The sequence below is a fragment of the Micromys minutus genome (assembly GCF_963924665.1).
Source record: "Micromys minutus genome assembly, chromosome: 13".
In the NCBI taxonomy this organism is placed as follows: domain Eukaryota; kingdom Metazoa; phylum Chordata; class Mammalia; order Rodentia; family Muridae; genus Micromys; species Micromys minutus.
This window is the reverse complement of record NC_137982.1, coordinates 16,178,016-16,195,279: the sequence shown is the minus strand read 5'-3', so window position 1 is coordinate 16,195,279 and position 17,264 is coordinate 16,178,016. Positions and strand designations below refer to the sequence as shown.

General features: G+C 36.2%; 1 protein-coding gene and 1 pseudogene across 2 annotated transcripts in view; one reads left to right on the top strand and one right to left on the bottom strand.

The window, feature by feature from the left end:
* The window catches only part of LRP1B (LDL receptor related protein 1B), a gene marked incomplete at both ends in the record, with an annotated part of 1,929,155 nt that overhangs the window by 1,534,320 nt on the left and 377,571 nt on the right, over positions 1-17,264 (top strand). The gene's annotated exons all lie outside the window — the stretch shown is intronic.
* Positions 10,496-12,377, bottom strand: LOC308429395 (CD2-associated protein-like; annotated as a pseudogene). Its single transcript has one exon. The product of its transcript is annotated as a CD2-associated protein-like (transcript).

The following is a 17,264-nucleotide window of genomic DNA, read 5'->3' as shown; positions in this document are numbered from 1 at the left end:
GCCCTCCACCAAATAGGTCTGCAGGATAGCCAGTCCTCCAGTCTCCTCACGGAGCGGAGCAGGACGCAGATCCCTTCCTCAGTGATGGAGAGAAACCACACTGAGTCAGGAGACTTGTCTAAGCAAGTTCTCTGTTGCATCAGCCTCATCCTTATATAGAAAAGGGACAGGAGGCCAGGGTCTCAGAGTAGTGTGAGAAGACAGGTAGGATGGGGTGTAGGAGGGGGACCAATAATGATTTTTCACTTCAGCAGTAACTAGGCAGAGGAAGTTTTAAGCAGGTCATCCTGAGTCACTCCTAGGCAGAAGTGATTGGTCCAACACAGGTCTCTAAACACCAGTCATGCTCTGGAAGCTCTATTAAGCCGCCTGTTTAAGTTCACCTAGGCCCAATAGAGCCCAACAATTAAGTTTCTCAAAGAACCATCTCCTGGTTTTGTTGATTCTTTGTATAATTCTTTTTGTTTCTACTTGGTTAAGTTCAACCCTAAGTTTGATTATTTCCTGCCGTCTACTCTTCTTGGGTACATTTGCTTCTTTTTGTTCTAGAGATTTCAGGTGTGCTGCCAAGCTCCTAGTATATGCTCTCTCCAGTTTCTTTTTGAAGGCACTCAGAGCTATGAGTTTTCCTCTTAGCACTGCTTTTATTTGCATCTCATAAGTGTGGGTATGTTGTGCCTTCATTTTTATTAAATTCGAAAGTCTTTAATTTCTTTATTTCTTCCTTGACCAAGTTATCATTGGGTAGAATATTGTTCAGCTTCCATGTGAATGTGTGTCATTTTCTGTTGTTTTTGTTGGTACTGAAGACCAGTCTTAGTTCATGGTGATCTGATAGGATCATGGAATTATTTCAATCTTCTTGTATCTGTTGAATTCATTTGGATTTCAACTACAATTATTTTCACTGAGTCTTTGTTCAGTTTCTATATCTGTCCATTGCTGAGAATGGGGTGTTGAAGTCTCCCAATATTATTGTGCGAGGTGCAATGTGTGCTTTGAGCTTTAGTAAGGTTTCTTTATGAATGTGGGTGTTCTTGCATTTGGAGCATGGATATTCAGAACTGAAATTTCGTCTTGGTGGATTTTTCCTTTATCTTTTTTTTGATAACTTTTGGTTGAAGATTGATTTAATTCGATATTAGAACAGCTACTTCAGTTTGTTTCTTGAGACCATTTGCTTAGAAATTTTTTCCCAGCCTTTTACTCTGAGGTAGTGCCTATCACTGAGATGAGTTTCCTGTATGTAGAAAATGTTGGATCCTGTTTACGTATCCAGTTTGATAGTCTGTGTCTTTTTGATGTTGAAAGTCAAATTGATGTTGAAAGATATTAAGGAGCAGTGATTGTTGCTTTCCATGACTATAGAATAAGGTGGCATAAAAATTTCAAGTATGACTGTTGTCTTTTTATGTCTCAGTGTATTTCCCACAAAATGTAAATAAGCATCATTATTATGATTAATGTGTTTACTTACTTTTATTTTTTCATTTTTCTGATCATTTGTGAATATTAATCTATATGGCAATGAAGTTAAAATTAGTAAAAGTCTGTTCAGATTTTATTTTTCTTTTGAATAAAGAAAATATAGTTGTGAAAAATTATTATTTTTATAATTTTGCACTTCAGGTTTTATTTTCCTCCCTGTCCACCCTCCGATGGTTCTACATCCCATACCTGTACCTCTATCTCCATGTGGATGTCCCTACCCCACCCACCCCACCAGACCTCTAAACACCCTGGGGCCTCTAGTCTCTTGAGGGTAGGACTTGGGACCTACCCTTGATCTGGATCCCACTTTAGACCTATCACTGGACCTTATATTCCTTGGGCTCTTCTCCATTTATATCCCTGCAGTTTTTTAAGACAGAAACAATTATAGGTTAGAGTTATAACTGTGGGATAGCAACCCCATCCTTCACTTGATGCCCTATATATGCCTATTATATATCATGATTCTTTATTTAGGATTATTTAGGTCTTTTCTTTTTTCCTGAATGGGTCCCAGTCTTGTGGCCATCTAAAAAGCACAGTGAAAGAATAGACACTTAATTAAGACCCTAATGGTTCATTTAGAAGTAAATGTGGATGTTAAAGCATTTCCATGCTTGCTTTATAGCTTGGGAGACATCATTCTTTCCTTGGCCATCTCGTCCTGACCACCTGTTATTTGTTACCATAATGTTGTCAAAGGCAAAATACAGAGAACATTCAGTTCTTAGATGTTTGTAATATTGAAGTAATTTACAGGCATTTTCCACAAAGGTACATGATGAAAGCTAAATGTGATGTAAACAGAAAAGCAGACAGATGCTTAATGGAGAAATGATATTATATCTGCAAAGAAGTTGTAGTATGAGTACATTGTTTTCACATTTTTTATGGTATTCCTTTTGTTTCAGTGCTTAGAGATAGTAACATTACAACTTACATTATTGACCAGTGTGAGCTATGACACTTGAGTTAGCAGGTATGTGGGACACCACATAAAGTATTTGCTGTAAAATGCTTTTCTGGGGATCTAAACAAGTCTTAGTTTGAAAATGGAAAAGTGGATAGTGATGACTAATCTTATGGATTCATTTCACTGAACTTAATGAAGTAAATTTTTGCAAAGATGAAGCAGGGCAATTTTAAGGCAAAACAGGATTTAGTGTGTTTCACTGAGTTTAGGCCATTTGGTGGTGTGTGACCCTACATGATTTCTTCTGGGCATTGAAGATCATTGAATTTCTAATATGATTTCTTCAATTATTGATTTGTTGCTTGTCTATTCTGGAGGAAAGTCAGATGAAGATCAGACTGGCAGTATTTATAGTCTGCATCTCATCTGTGGGATGTAATCCATCTTCGTTAAGTTCAGTAAAAGTGATAGATGGCATTTGGCAGTGTAATGATGGGACCAGTCTGGCAGAGCCTCTCTAAATCTGGAACTGGGGCTTTCTGCAGTGTAGATGTTTAATCAGTTATACACCCCATTACTGATTTAATTCAGAATGTCAGTGGCAGGTGAATGATGTGAGTATTTGTATATTAATATCATATTGTATAAATGCTCCCTTCGTTTAAGTGTGCTATTCATCTGAGAATCATAAACAGTAGCACCATTGGTAGAATAAATTTAATGGAGATGATAAGCTTCCAGCACCTTCCAGTTCTAAATTTATCACATCAGCAATTTTTCTTTATGTTTTTATTCACAGTCCTAAGTCTAAATGAATTTTATAACAAAATCATTATTTCCTGCAATTCAAAAAATTGCTAATCTATACTTATGCTATCAATACTGTAATTTAAATATTAATTTTGTTGTTTATAGAATGATAGGTTATTGAGTTGTATAAATAAAGGAGGTTTTTGAATGTTTAATGAAAATATATTATTAAACTAATCCTAGGATTTCACAATCTTTGTGCATTTTTATTTTTTATTTAGGTATTTATTAGAATACAATAATTTCACATGTGTAAAAAGCACCATCTTTTTGATCCTGGTTTTGAAGTGTAAAACACTGAACTCTGACATATTTCTAGGTGACATCATGATCTTCATTTATATTGCATAATCATTATACCATACCAATCTTTGTAATTTTATCCTTATTATTTTACAAAACTATGTGTTTGCTATCTTCTGTACATTATACAGACTTGGTAGAATTCTGTTGATGACTGTACTCAGAAACTATACACATTTTTTAATGCAGTGTAACAGTCCTATATGTTTGCAATCTCACATGTAATCTGAAGAGAAATAATTTCAATTTTCCAATAGATGCCTTAACCATGAGAGGCATTATTCTGTTTTCATACTGTCTTTACTATATATTTATGCGACTGATAAGGAGTAATGTGTAGATTAGGAGCAGAAAGCAATTGTCAATAAAATCTGATAAGTGGATTGACCATAGTGATTAGTGATATGCTGTCATAGAATTATTTGCATGTGTTCTCCATCTTTTGGACATTTAATTATGTGCAAAATTAACTTCCAGCTGCTCTCAGATAACTAAAGTCCTAGAAAAAGAATCAATCAATGGGACCACTGTATGTGGGGATATCATTTTAAAATTGTAAGAAGGCAGTTGCATAATTTTTGTTAATTTCAACAAAGGGAAATCTTCCATTTCCTAAATCCTTCAGGAAGTCTTCTCTAGTAGGTTCATTGTATGGGACACAAGGACTTTAACATAGTAGTTCTCTATAAGTACACAGGCTGATGAACTGAACAATCCAGCTTAATCCACTGAGCACTATTACTCTCTCTAACTCATGCACACTTCTCTTAACATGGGCTTTGAATGAACAGATGCCTTTGTGCTCTTCAATTACAGGATTCAGATTCATCTTTATTAAGATATGATTTTGTACAAAGTCCTATTTCATAAATCTTAAAAGTGAATATAATTTACAGTGTGACTCTTAGATTTCAGAACCTAAAAAAAAAAAATAAAAATAAAAAGGGATGGCAATGAAAGAGAAAAGAAAAAGTTATCTATTTTCTGATTACATAAAAATGTGATAACATTAAGATTCATAGAAAAACCTAATAATGTCAAAAAATACATTCATGGAAGTCACAGAACAGCCATCCATTAGTCCATAAATCTGACATATCTGCTTGAAAGTTGTTCTGTGATGAGGACTTTTCTCATATTCATTTATTTCAAATTTAAATGTGTCTTTATTTTCTCTCAGCAGCTTTTATAATCTCCAAACGGAAAGCAGAGTTGCATGTTAGTTTGTCTTCTTAAAATATACTGCCCTCAACTGTGTTGCTAAGTGATTTTCATAATGGTAATTTCTAGTACACCATTGGCTTTAAATTCAGTTGTCCTCATTCATCTGCCTAGCATCCTACTGCAGTGAAGGACTGCTGGTCACTTAGTCATTTTATATATAAGCAATGAGTCTAGGGACCCTTTTCCTGTCCTTAGTCTGCTGATTACACTAACTGCATTAAATACATCAATATTCACTTACACTCCAGAGTCCTGATAATTACCTGGTTTTAAGTGTCCCGAATCTCTTCATGATGGAGACAAAGTATTGTCCCAATAATGATCACTGTTTGATCGTTCTGTCATTATTCAAATTCTAATAAAATTTTTTAAAAGTAATTTTATGTGTTCACCTGCACACACACATAGACACAAGTAAAAATGTCCTCTGACCAGGTCCAAAGTCTGCAGCTGGCCATCTGATTACATGTCCAATGTCCTAAGAAATTCGACTTAAATTTCTTCAAATAGAGTTGTGCAAATAGGAAGTGATTGCTTCCCAACTTGTACCATTAAACCTTTGGCTTCTTTGCTCACAAATGTTTGGGTTTGTTTTTCATTTAACTCTGCCACTCTCCTAGCCTGCTTTCTGTGTTACTTTCAGCTTCCTGCTTATCAAAAAAAAAAAAAATATCTCACAACAGTATTTTGAAAATAAACTTTTTTGAATGGTAGCACAGTTTAAATATGGTATTCTTTGTGTTATGTCTTAGAAACTATGAGATTTGCACTCCTAATTTCTCATGTTTTTGTTTTTTGTCTAATTGGTTCTAGTACTCTGTGAACATTCATGTTTTGTTTTCAAGCTTTCTCAAGATGATGCTCAACGGAGAGGCAAATACTGTCTTTTTTATTATGGGAAATTGGGACCATGTTTTTCCTTTACTCACTCCAGCCCAGTTGTCTCTCTATTTTGCATCTTCATTCATGTGGCTTGGGAATGTTCTGTTTATCTTCGTATGATGTGCTATGTACTAAGAATGTATCCTCACTGTTTCCTTATATTTTAGTGCATCTTATACAATCCTCCTTCCTTTGGAGATTTATGTTCATTTTAATTTTTCTTTTTTAATGGATTTTACATTTTCAATAATTTTACTGTTTTTTTTTTTTTCTATTTGTTTCTTTGTTTCTCTCTCTTTTAATTTATTTGACACAGGATCACAGGTAAGCAAGGTTGGCTGCTAATATGCTGTAATCTGAGAAAAAAATCAGGTACATTAGGCAAATGTCACAATGTGAGGTTTATGTATTGTGGGGTTGGAGACTCAATGCAGGGCTTTAGGCAAATGATCCAGCACACTTCAAGTGAGCTACATCCCAGCCCTTATGGATCTACTTTCTTCTTAGTATTATAGACCTATGTAAAACAAATTTTTGTACATATTCAAACCTTTCACATCTTTTTTTCTAATTTATTTATTTTACTGAAATGTGAATAATAACTTTTGCAAATCAACATTTAAAATGTGTGCCTTAGATAGAAAATTTAAATAAAGGATTAGTTTTTTTTCCTTAAAACAGATAGTTTTATAAAAAGGTTAACAAAAAGTCAAGTAGACATTTAGTTTTTAAACTTTAGAAATATAATTAAAATTTAGTGTACAGACCTTCCCAAACTTAAAATATGTTTTTGATACTCTCTTATATTCTGCTCTAAATCACTTTTTTATATCTTAGAGATAAAACATAAAATGAATCATTAATGATCTGAAAGTTTCTCTACTTAGTAAAATTATGTAGAGCAATACTGTTAAAGAAAAAGCACAAAAGAATTCAGATTTCTCAAAGAACTCTAATTTTATGATGAATAATTATTACAACTTTTCTTGACAAATATATATAAATTAAATTTATTTGTCAAATATATCAACCCTATAGCAAGTGTTCAATTCATACCAATCAAGAATTTGGTATCTCATATACTTTGAGATATCGGGATTTCTACTTTATTAACATGAGACAATGATTTGAGTTGTAATTTTATACCACATTTATGCTATAATTTTAATTGTTATTTGAGGAATGAAGATGGAAGTTATTGTTATTAATTATTTTTATTTTTACAGCATTTATTGAAAAATGGCATTCACAATTAACATTAAGCAATGAGTAAATTCACAAACTGCATGGTGTGATTTAAACCGGTGTATAAATAAAAAAAATTTGTTTAGTAAATATTAAGGATATAATTTTTGTGCCTAAAATGCTTTATATCTCATTAAACTATCTTTTTTGCCTTCCTTTTTCAGTTAAATACATTCATTGGCATCTCCTCTTGTCACTCAACCTATGGTCCCTCCTCCCTATCAGTCCTTTGCCATGACTGATGACTCATAAGCAAGTATTCCAATTTAACTGGCAAATCTTAAAAGTGATAAGTCCGTGAATACATTTTGACAAAAATGTTAATAAGTAATTGAAAAGTAAAATATTTTAAATTACATGCATATTTTAAAGCGACATTAACATTTCTTTAAAGGAATCACACTGCAAAAGATCATATTTCTTTTTCTTCAATTACGAATACTGACTCTAAATCTGAAAATTGAAAAGGAAATTGGAAAGAATGAGTGATGCGAATGAAGCTAACTATTATGGACTGTGCAAAGTGTACCTTTGAAAATTAAATCCATAATAGTTCTTCCCGGTAATCTTTAGATTGGATATGGGGAGCTGTGGCGAGAACTACTGAGTTGGTAGAACTCATGCTGTGCAATCTTAGGGACCTAGTTCAAGTCCGCTGAACTTAAAAACAAATCATGGCTATAGATGAGCATATCTGTACCTCAGTGCTCTGGAAGGGAGGACAGGTAGATGCTTCAGGCTTGGTGGCCACCAGCCGGGCTCCAGGCTTATTAAGAGATGTTTTTACAGAGAAACATATTGATAGAGGATATTGACATAGTAGATCGTTAGAGGAGCATATCCAATATCGTTTTCTGGTTTCTGTGTGAGTATACACATGAATATGCTCACGCATACTCATACCATATACCCATTTCTTGCATTCACATATGCATAAATACACATACATACATATCTGTATATATATATAATAAAAGTAGATATGTAAGTTAATATTCTAAGGTTTATTCAGTGAAAGACACTTGATTAATTTTAGCCTTATGTGCCATTTGTATTTAAAAAATTGTCACATTAAATTCCTCTGTCATTTTTATGATAAATATTGTTGTTTGAAGTTAACTTCTTCGTAAAGAAGATTGATAACTGGCATCAGTAAGAAAGGATGCTCCTAATCATGTAGAGACTTAATGCACAAAGTTGGGGCAATAGAGATTCTGCTCTCTCAGAAGTGGAAAGAGAGGGAGAGGAGAAATTCTGCATGGGGAGCCCATAAGTAGCGTCAATATTTGGTATGTAACTAAATAATTAATTTTTAAAAGGCTTAATGTTTAGCCATACACCTACACCTATACACACACACATGTACAAACACACACTAGTGCTCACACTCACACAAGTATGCATGAACACCACATGTAGCATACTCTTTTGACATGGACTAAGCCAAACGTTGTCTTTGAGAATTTGAGTGGAGAAATGAGCAAGCACACATTCTAGACCTGTCATCATTGGGATCCAGTGATGCAAAAAAATGACTGTAACAGTGTGGAAGAGATTTTCTATATTCTGTGATTTTTTTTAAACCTAGGAAGTACAAAATAGTTCAAGAAATAGGTATAGAAGTCACGTTGATATAGTTTAAATTATTAAACTCTGTCTGGACATAAGTTAAATATGGGTAAATGGTGGCAGAAGAGCGTAGTGAACCCAGCTTAGTGAGAACGTGTTAATTTGAGGACACTCTTTAAAGATAAGTGGAATTTGAAGGACAAAGGTATTATACTCTTCTATTTTTATAGCTGAGAAAAAACTTATAACCATGTATCAGTGACTCTTCCTTGTCCTCCATCTTCTTTCTCCCTCTCCTTTTCTTTCTTCCTGTCAATTTTATTTTCCTTCTAATCCATGTTATAGTCAGTTACTTAGCATTGCAAGGTGTGATATTTTTGCCAGCAACAAAAGTACAGGATATATTTACCTATCATATTTTATGGTATTAGGTATATGCAACCCATATTCTTCCATAAGAAACATTATATGCCTTGACAAATGCAAAAGTGTGAATATCTCTTAAACTTTTTAAAAGCTAAGGGAATAACCAATATTTCATAGGATTTCATAACTATAATTTATGAAACGAAATAAAGTGTTGTTGCAAGTCCAGAAACTAGGCTGGGAAACATACTGAGTACTGGTCAGTCATAGTTACATAACAAAATGGTTTTCTAAAAAATGAATGTGTGTGTGTGTGTGTGTGTGTGTGTGTGTGTGTGTGTGTGTAAAATCAGAAGCAGAAAGCCCAAAATACACAACTGTTCTTTTCTTTTACCATAATACAATTTTCAGCACTTTTATAGCAATATAAATATAAAATGGTGCCAGACCTTTCGTTTTTTTTTTTTTTTTTTTTTTTTTTTTTACTTACATTTCAAATGTTACCACTTTTCCTGGTTTCCCCTCTGGAATCCCTTTATGACTTCCCCCTTCTCCTACCTCTATAAGAGTGTTCCCCCGACCAACCAACTACTCCCTCTCATCTCCCTGCCCTGGTATTTCCCTAAACTGAGACACCTAGCCTTCACATGGCACAGGGTTTCTCCTCCCCTTAATGCTGATTAAGGACCGGTACAATGAGTTAAGTACAGGATAATGCAGGAGTGATACGTGAGACCGTAGAAGGAGCATAAGTACACAACACTATGGCTGGTGCTTTCATAGTCCACATGTGCTGCAGTGTCTAGGCACAAGTACGAATCAGCATGGCAGTTCTAGATTTCTTAGGCCACATGAGTTTAGAACAAAGCTCCTATTTTCTTAAGCTTAATCCAGAAGAGTTTAACTAGCTTCCTTTAATGAATCCTATAGTGTGAGCATTACAGAACACTCTAGAAGTTGGATTTCTTGTTATCATTTCATTAGGAATTAAATATGCATGGGTGAAGAACCTGATAACTAGGAACTCCCATGTTATTACCCAGTGTACAAACAGCACTGCAGACACACAGGCACAACAGTGTAACCCTGGGTAAGAAGCTTAAAGGAAAGTGTGTGTGTGTGTGTGTGTGTGTGTGTGTATGTGTGAGGGTGTGTGTGTGTGTGTGTGTGTGTATGTGTGAGGGTGTGTGTGTGTGTGTGTGTGTGTGTGTATGTGTGTATGTCTGAGGGTGTGTGTGTGTGTGTGTGTGTGTGCGTGTGTGTGGTGGAGTATATGCATATAAGTTTATGCCCTATGCATTACAGGAAAGCAGTGAGTCTACTATAAAGCTAACCCGTCCTTCTCAAATAGTTTATCTTACAGCTTATTTGCAAAGATATTACAATATTTATAGCACAGGACTCTTTAAAAATAATACAAGTGTCAATAAAAAAACTCTAATGAACTTTCTTTCCTTTTTATACAGATTCAGTAGTATTTTCAAGCAAACAATAGAAATGTTTGCAATCCCAGCACAGTAAGAAATTTTTTTCTAATTGGCAAGACAATATATATATTGAACCTTTTGCCCCAACTTTTTGGTAGATATCACAGTTCATGTCCTCTTATTTCCTCATCACAACACCATGTCTGTTGTCTTTAAGAAGTCAGTTAAGTTCATGGAGCATTAGGAAGACTGGGTCCACACCACCTCAAGACAACATAGCAGCTTCCTTCAGCTTTGCTGTTTCCACCTCTAGATTACTTCCCATGGTCTTCTCTCCTTCCAATTCTTTGTGTAGCTTTTCCACTTCTTTCCCATGGTCCCTTTTCAGTGTATCTACCATACGCAAGAATTCAATAAGCTGGGCACCAAGTTCATCCAGGGGATTTTGTTTTCCCCATCTGTCTGCTTCTGCTATAGCTTTGGGTTCTAAAGGAGTTAGGGGAGCAGCTGTATTTATTTACGAGCACTTGGAGGTGTTGAAAGAGATGGCTTTGAAGAGTAGCATCCTTTTTAAATTCCAGTGGCTTTAGGTTGCTGCTATCATCTTTCGCTGGCTTCAAGCATTTTTTCTGGGCTTTGGGTTGGAGAATATCCACCGTTGAAGCAGTCAGGCAATCTTCTTCCAGGCATCTTGGGTCTACTTGCAGTGAGATGTTCAAGTTCTCTGAGGAAGCTATGTCATCAAAATTTCCATTATCTGTTTGTTTTGAGATCCTGGCTACAAAGGCTTCAGGTCTACTGATTTGGGTCTGGCTGGCAATTGTTCAGGATCTAGCTTTGGTGTTCATATTGGCTCGGTTTCAATATTTGAAGAAATTGCAGAAACTTCTCCATTAATTTTGGCTGTTGGAGGTGGAGGGGAAACTGGCTTTTCTAGCCGCTTTGAGTACAGTGTCCCAGGAGACCTCAGTAAACTATTGGCTTTGGTAGGTGAAGTGGGCTTTTTGGGTGGGACGTGAGGAGCAGCTGGTTTAGAAGGGTTCTATTCTAGCAGTGATTTTTTTCATCTTTTTCTTCAGCCTTTAAAGGAAAAGCTTTCTTCTCTGCAGCTAACAGGTCAGGCTTTGGAGCTGGAAAGTTCACTTATCTGAACAGCAAAGTTATCTGGAAACACTTCTTCTTTACCATTCAGTTCACCTTTCCACCAGCCTGCTTCTCCAGTCCCTTACTGATCAAATGGATTATTTCCCCTTCTCTAAATGTTCCTCATCCTCATTGGTTCCTGTATAGGGAAATAACGTTCTTTCTACAATACTCCTTAGCTTCAATCTTCCCATCAATGTCTGTTTTTGTTACCTCCACATTCTGGGTTCTAGAGCCCAGTGATGGTAGGATTAAAGGCTTTTCTGGTTTTTTTTTTTTTTTTTTCTCCTCTGTTTCACTACTGGTAGTTCTTGTCCTAAGTTTCACAGAGCCTTCTTTAAAGATGTCTCCAATTCCAATTCCTCGAATCTTCTTTGGCTGTGTAACTGATCCAGGAACTGCTTCACTTCCATTCCCCGGAGACAAACGGTGAGGTTGGGCCAGTCAAAGAAACTTCTGAATCCTCCTGAGCATCCTGGGTTCCACCATCTTCCGTGAACACTAACTCTTTCACAAAGTTTGAGGGAAACAGTCCTATCTTATTGTTCAGGGTTCCACCCCACCTGCCTTCTTCTACCTCTTCGATGACATCAGTGACATCCCCCCACCCCACCCCCCCGCAGTCAGTTCCAGTTCTTCCTCATTTTGTGGACAGTAGTCAATAAGAGCTCTCACTGACGCTTTTTTGTCTTCTTCCTAATAGCTTTGGTTTGAGGATGTGGTTGAATTCCTCCAGCAGGAAGTCCAAAAATGCTGATTCGCTGTGAGATTCGCCACATTTCCATGCCTTTTATGTTTGATGGGCAAACTGTCATCCTTGGGTTCTGTCTCTCGCTTGATTTCCTTAACAAAATTGTCAGGGAACATCCCTCTCCTCCCATTTAGTTCTCCTTCTAGCCATCCTTCTTCCTGTAGTTTTTTTCACATTCCGATGATTCCCCAACTCGGAGAGTTAACTCATCATGCCCAGCATCATAGTCATACTCCACAATATAGCCAACCATGCTGTGGCTCTGGCGGGGAGAGCTCAGCCCCGCGAGACCCCTTCTGTGCACCGACTCAGGCACGACCTGGAGACGCCTCCATCTTCCTGCGGCCATTCCTTACAGCGGGGGTGGCGGGGGCGAGCGGGGTTCGCACCTGCGCACAGTGCGCACACAGCCAGTCTCCCGGGCCCCTTCTGCACGCTGCTGGCTGAGGACAGTCCGCGCCCTCTCCCTCTGAGGCCCAGTGCACCACGCTCCAGACCTGGGTGGAACCCACCGGCCGGTGTGAAGAAAATTCGGACCCGCAAAAGAGTCATTTTCATAGTAAATATCAGAAAATGAAATTCATTCAGTGAGTGAACTGAACTTCATCGATAATAGAAAAGTGAAATTCATTCAATTACATTGAAAAGAGTTTCAAAGAAATCCAGTCATCTGTACAAGTTCATATTTAGGTTCTGACACTTTTTATCTGTTTCTCTATCTGTTTCTCCACTTACTTACCTACTTATTATTTTATTTTTCTCATTAATTAATCACATGTTTCATCTTTTTCTAGTATCATTCCAACACAGCTTCTTTCTCCATTTCTACTCTCCTTGTCCTCTGAGAAGGGGAAGAACCCCTTGGGCACCAACCCACCCTGCCACATCACGTCACACAGGACTAGGAAAATCTCCCACTGAAGCCAGACAAGGCAGCCAGATAGGGAATCAGGATCCACAAACATATCACAGAGTCAAGGACAGCCAATGGCCAATGCTCAACTTGTTGGGACACTTTCATAAAGATCAAGTTCCATATGTGGGAAGATGGGACACACTTTCTGCTGACGTATGCTCTTTGGTTTGTAGTTCAGTACTTGGGAGACTTCAAGGATCCACTTTGGTTGATTCTGTTGGTCTTCTTGTGGAGTTCCTGTTCTTTCCAGATCTCTCAGTCCTTTCTCAACTCTTTCTCAACACTCCACTAGCTCCATCTAATGTTTGGCTGTAGGTCTTTTCATGTCTATGTCACTTGCTGGGTAGAGACTCTGAGAGAACACCGAGTGCTAGACTGTCTTCAAGCATTGTAGAGTATCATTTATAATGCCAGGAATTGGTCCTGGTCCATGAGATGGGGTTCCAGTTGGACCAGTCATTGGTTGACCATTCCTGCAGTCTCTGCTCCATCTTTGAATGTTCATATCTTGTAGATGGGACACATTTTGGTCAAAGGTTTTTTGTGTGAGTTGGTTTTCTTATCCTTCCACTGGAAGTCATGTGTGGCTATAGGAGGTAGCCATTTCAGGGTTCATATTCCCCACTGCTAGGAGTCTAGAGGCACCCTCATAGACACCCTGGATCCTCCATTCCCTGCTCATTGGAAGTCCATGAGAACTCTGTTACTTACCAGCAGTGGATTTCCATTCACTCTCTGGGCCTTCTCTCCCTTGCTTTCTCAGCACGTGATAAGCCCCCAAAACACTTCTCATAGCCCCTCCCATCCAGTTTCCTCCCTTCCTTCACACCCATAACTATTTTATTTCCCCTTCTGAGTGAGATTTGAATATTATTCCTTGAGTCCTACTTGTTATTGAGCTTCTTTGAGTCTGTTGATTGTACTATGTATATCCTGAACATTATGGCTAATATCGACTTATAGGTAGGTATATAATATGCATTTCAAGATATTATCTACTTCTATGCATTGGTCTGAAAGTTCCGTGATATTCTTTTGTAAAAAAAAAAAAAAAAAAAAAAAAACAAAAAAAAACCATTTTCTTCATTCATTCTTCAGTTGAGAAATATCTGGGCTGTTTCCAGTTTCTGGCTATTATGAATAAAGCTGGTATAAACATAGTTGAACAAGTGTCCTTGTAGTTTGGTGGAATATCTTTTGAGAATATGCACAGGAGTGGTATAGCTTGGTCTTGAAGTAGAAGTTATTTCTAATTTTCTGAGAAATCACCAGATTGCTTTCCCAAGTAGTTCTACAAGTTCTTCAAGAATAGAGGAGATTTACAAATGTTCCACATACTTGTCATCTTGGACCAGAGTTATTTTGCATTTCACTAGTGATTATGGACATTAAATATTTTTGTTAGAGATTCCTATGCTAACAATTATATTTTACTCTCTGTACTCCATTGTTAAAGTTATTTGGATTATTGGTGACTAACTTTTTGAGTTCTTCATATATTTTTTATATTAGCCCTCTGTTGGATATGTGGTTGTTGAAGATCTCTCCCCATTCTGTAGGCTGTTGTTTTGTCCTATTTACTGCATACTTCACTTTTTAGAAGCTTTTCAGTTTCATGAGTATCTATTGCTGCTCTTAGAGCCTGAGTCATTGGTGTTATGTTGAGCAAATTATCTCTGGTAACAATAGTTTCAAGGCTATTTTTCCTTCTCATTTTCTATTAGTGGTTGTGTATTTGGGTTTATGTTGAGGCATTTAAGCCTCTTGAACTTGTGTTTTGTATAGGGTGATGAATATGGATCTATATGTACTCTTCTGTTTGCAGAAATACAGTTAGACTAGCACCATGTGTTGACCTTGCTTTCTTTTTCCATTGTATAGGTTTGGCTTCTTTGTGAAAATCAAGTGCCATAAGTGTGTGGATTCATTTCTGTGTCTTCATTTCAATTCCATTGATAAATCTTTCTGTTACTCTACTAATATCATGCACTTTTATTACTATTACTTTGTATTACAGCTTGAAATTATGGATTGTGATACTTTCAGAGTTGCTTTTATTGTACGAGAGCTATTTTGGATTTTTTTTTCATTTTCCATATGAATTTGAGAATTTTTCTTTCGAGGTTTGTAAATCATAGTGATAGAGTTTTGATAGAAATTATAGTAAATCTGCAGGTTGCTTTCAAAAAGATGGATAGGTTTTTCTTTGTTTTGTTTTGCTTTTACAGTGTTAATGGTATTGGTCCATGAAAATGGGAAATCTTTTCATCTTCTTATGTTCAGTTTATTTCTTCATTGACTTGAAGTGCTTCTCATACAGGTCTTTCATTTGCCTTGTTAGAGTTATACAAAATTATTTTACACTATTTGTGACTACTTGGAAGGGTGTTATCTCCATGATAGCTTTCCACACACTTATCATTTGTATAAAGGAGGACTACTGAGTTTTTTTTTTTTTTTTTAGTTGAATTTTTGTCTAGCCACTTTGCTGATAGTATATATTAGATGTAAGAGTTCCTTGGAACAATTTATGTCTCACTTATGTATGCTATCATACATATGTTTATTAGTGATACTTTGCTTTCTTCCTTTTCAATTTCAATTTCAAGATTCAATGATCTTCTTTGGTTTTCTTATTGCTCTAGCTAGTACACCAAGTACTGTAATAAAAAGAGAGTGGACAGCCTTGCCTCATCCCTGATTTTGGTTGTATTGCTTTTTCTTTTCATATAATTTAGCGTTGCCTATTGGTTTGTTCTATATTGTCTTTATTGTATTTGGGTATGTGGCTGGTATCTGTGTTCTCCCTAAGATGTCTAACATGAAGGGGAGTTGTGTTTTTGTCAAATCCCTTTTCAGTCTATTGGTGAGTGTTGGATGTTAAAGTTTCCCATTATTATTATGAAAAATTTGATCTGTGATTTAAGTTTTAGTATAATTTCTTTTACAAATATGCATTTTGGCACAAATGTATAGAATTGAGCAGTCCCCCCCCCCACCCCCTTTTTTTTGATTAATGAGAATGAATTATCCTTCCCCATCTTTTTTTGTTACTTTTGGTTGAAAGTCTATTATATAGGACATTAGAATCACTACTCCCGTTGTTTCTTATTTTTGTTTGATTATCAATCCTTTCCTAGCCCTTTACTCAGAGGGAGTGTCTATCTCTTTGCTGTGGTATGTTTCAATATTAAGCTAAAAAACAATAGAAAAAGACACCTGACACCTCTGGCCTCCACATATAAGCAAAGACATTTACATACACATGCAACATTCATGCATACAAACAAAACTGTAATTGACTTTTCTACATCTTACACAATGCATTTGAATAGGAGAGGATTTGGAGTCTAAGAACATACAATTTTATTCTTGGCATTGTAAGAAAGGAATGTCCAAGCACTGGTATTAGGCCATAAATATCTTAGTAGAGATGAAGTCCTATATATTTATTTATAGATCACATCAAGTGTCAGAGATTTGAACATCCTCCATAACATCTAAAACTACCAATCAGAGTTTTGTGAAGTTGAACTTGCACTTTTAACTGCTATACTGAATTAGAAAAGAAATATCATTTATTTTGAGATATTTATACAGGTTTAATTATGTAAATACTGACTCAGGTTATCTACATATACTAACAAGGAAAGTGATAAATTCTACATCCACGTGGCTGAGAGCAAGGCTCTTAATTTTAAGACCAATCACCTGATAAAATAAAATAGCTTTAAAAGGCTAAGCACTCTTAGTAAAGGAATAGGATCTCCGCAACCACATCTCCTCTGCTTGAGCCACACTGTCAAAATTATTCAACTTGAAAGATTGAGGAAGCAAAATCAGAGGGAGTAGCTGGATCAGAACACTAGAGAAGAGGTGACAGTAAAAAACAAACAAACTAACTAACAAAAACTAGGAATCAAGAACAAAGGGTACCAAAAGTTAAATTAGAGAATAATTTAAAAAAATATTAAACATAGGAAAAGACCAAAGAAGCAAATATATAACCCTGGATTCAGAGCAAAAAGAATAAAAAGACAATCAGAATGGCTGTCACAAGATAACATGTCTTGAGAGGGAAGGACAAAATTGAAAGAAGGATGAAGTAATGGACAAATGAATGGTTGTGTGAGGTATGTGTGGCACTGATGTCTGCATGGTAATGGTTCTTATCTATGAAGTTTATAGCACATTTGGACATTCTGGGATAAGAATTACAAGGGC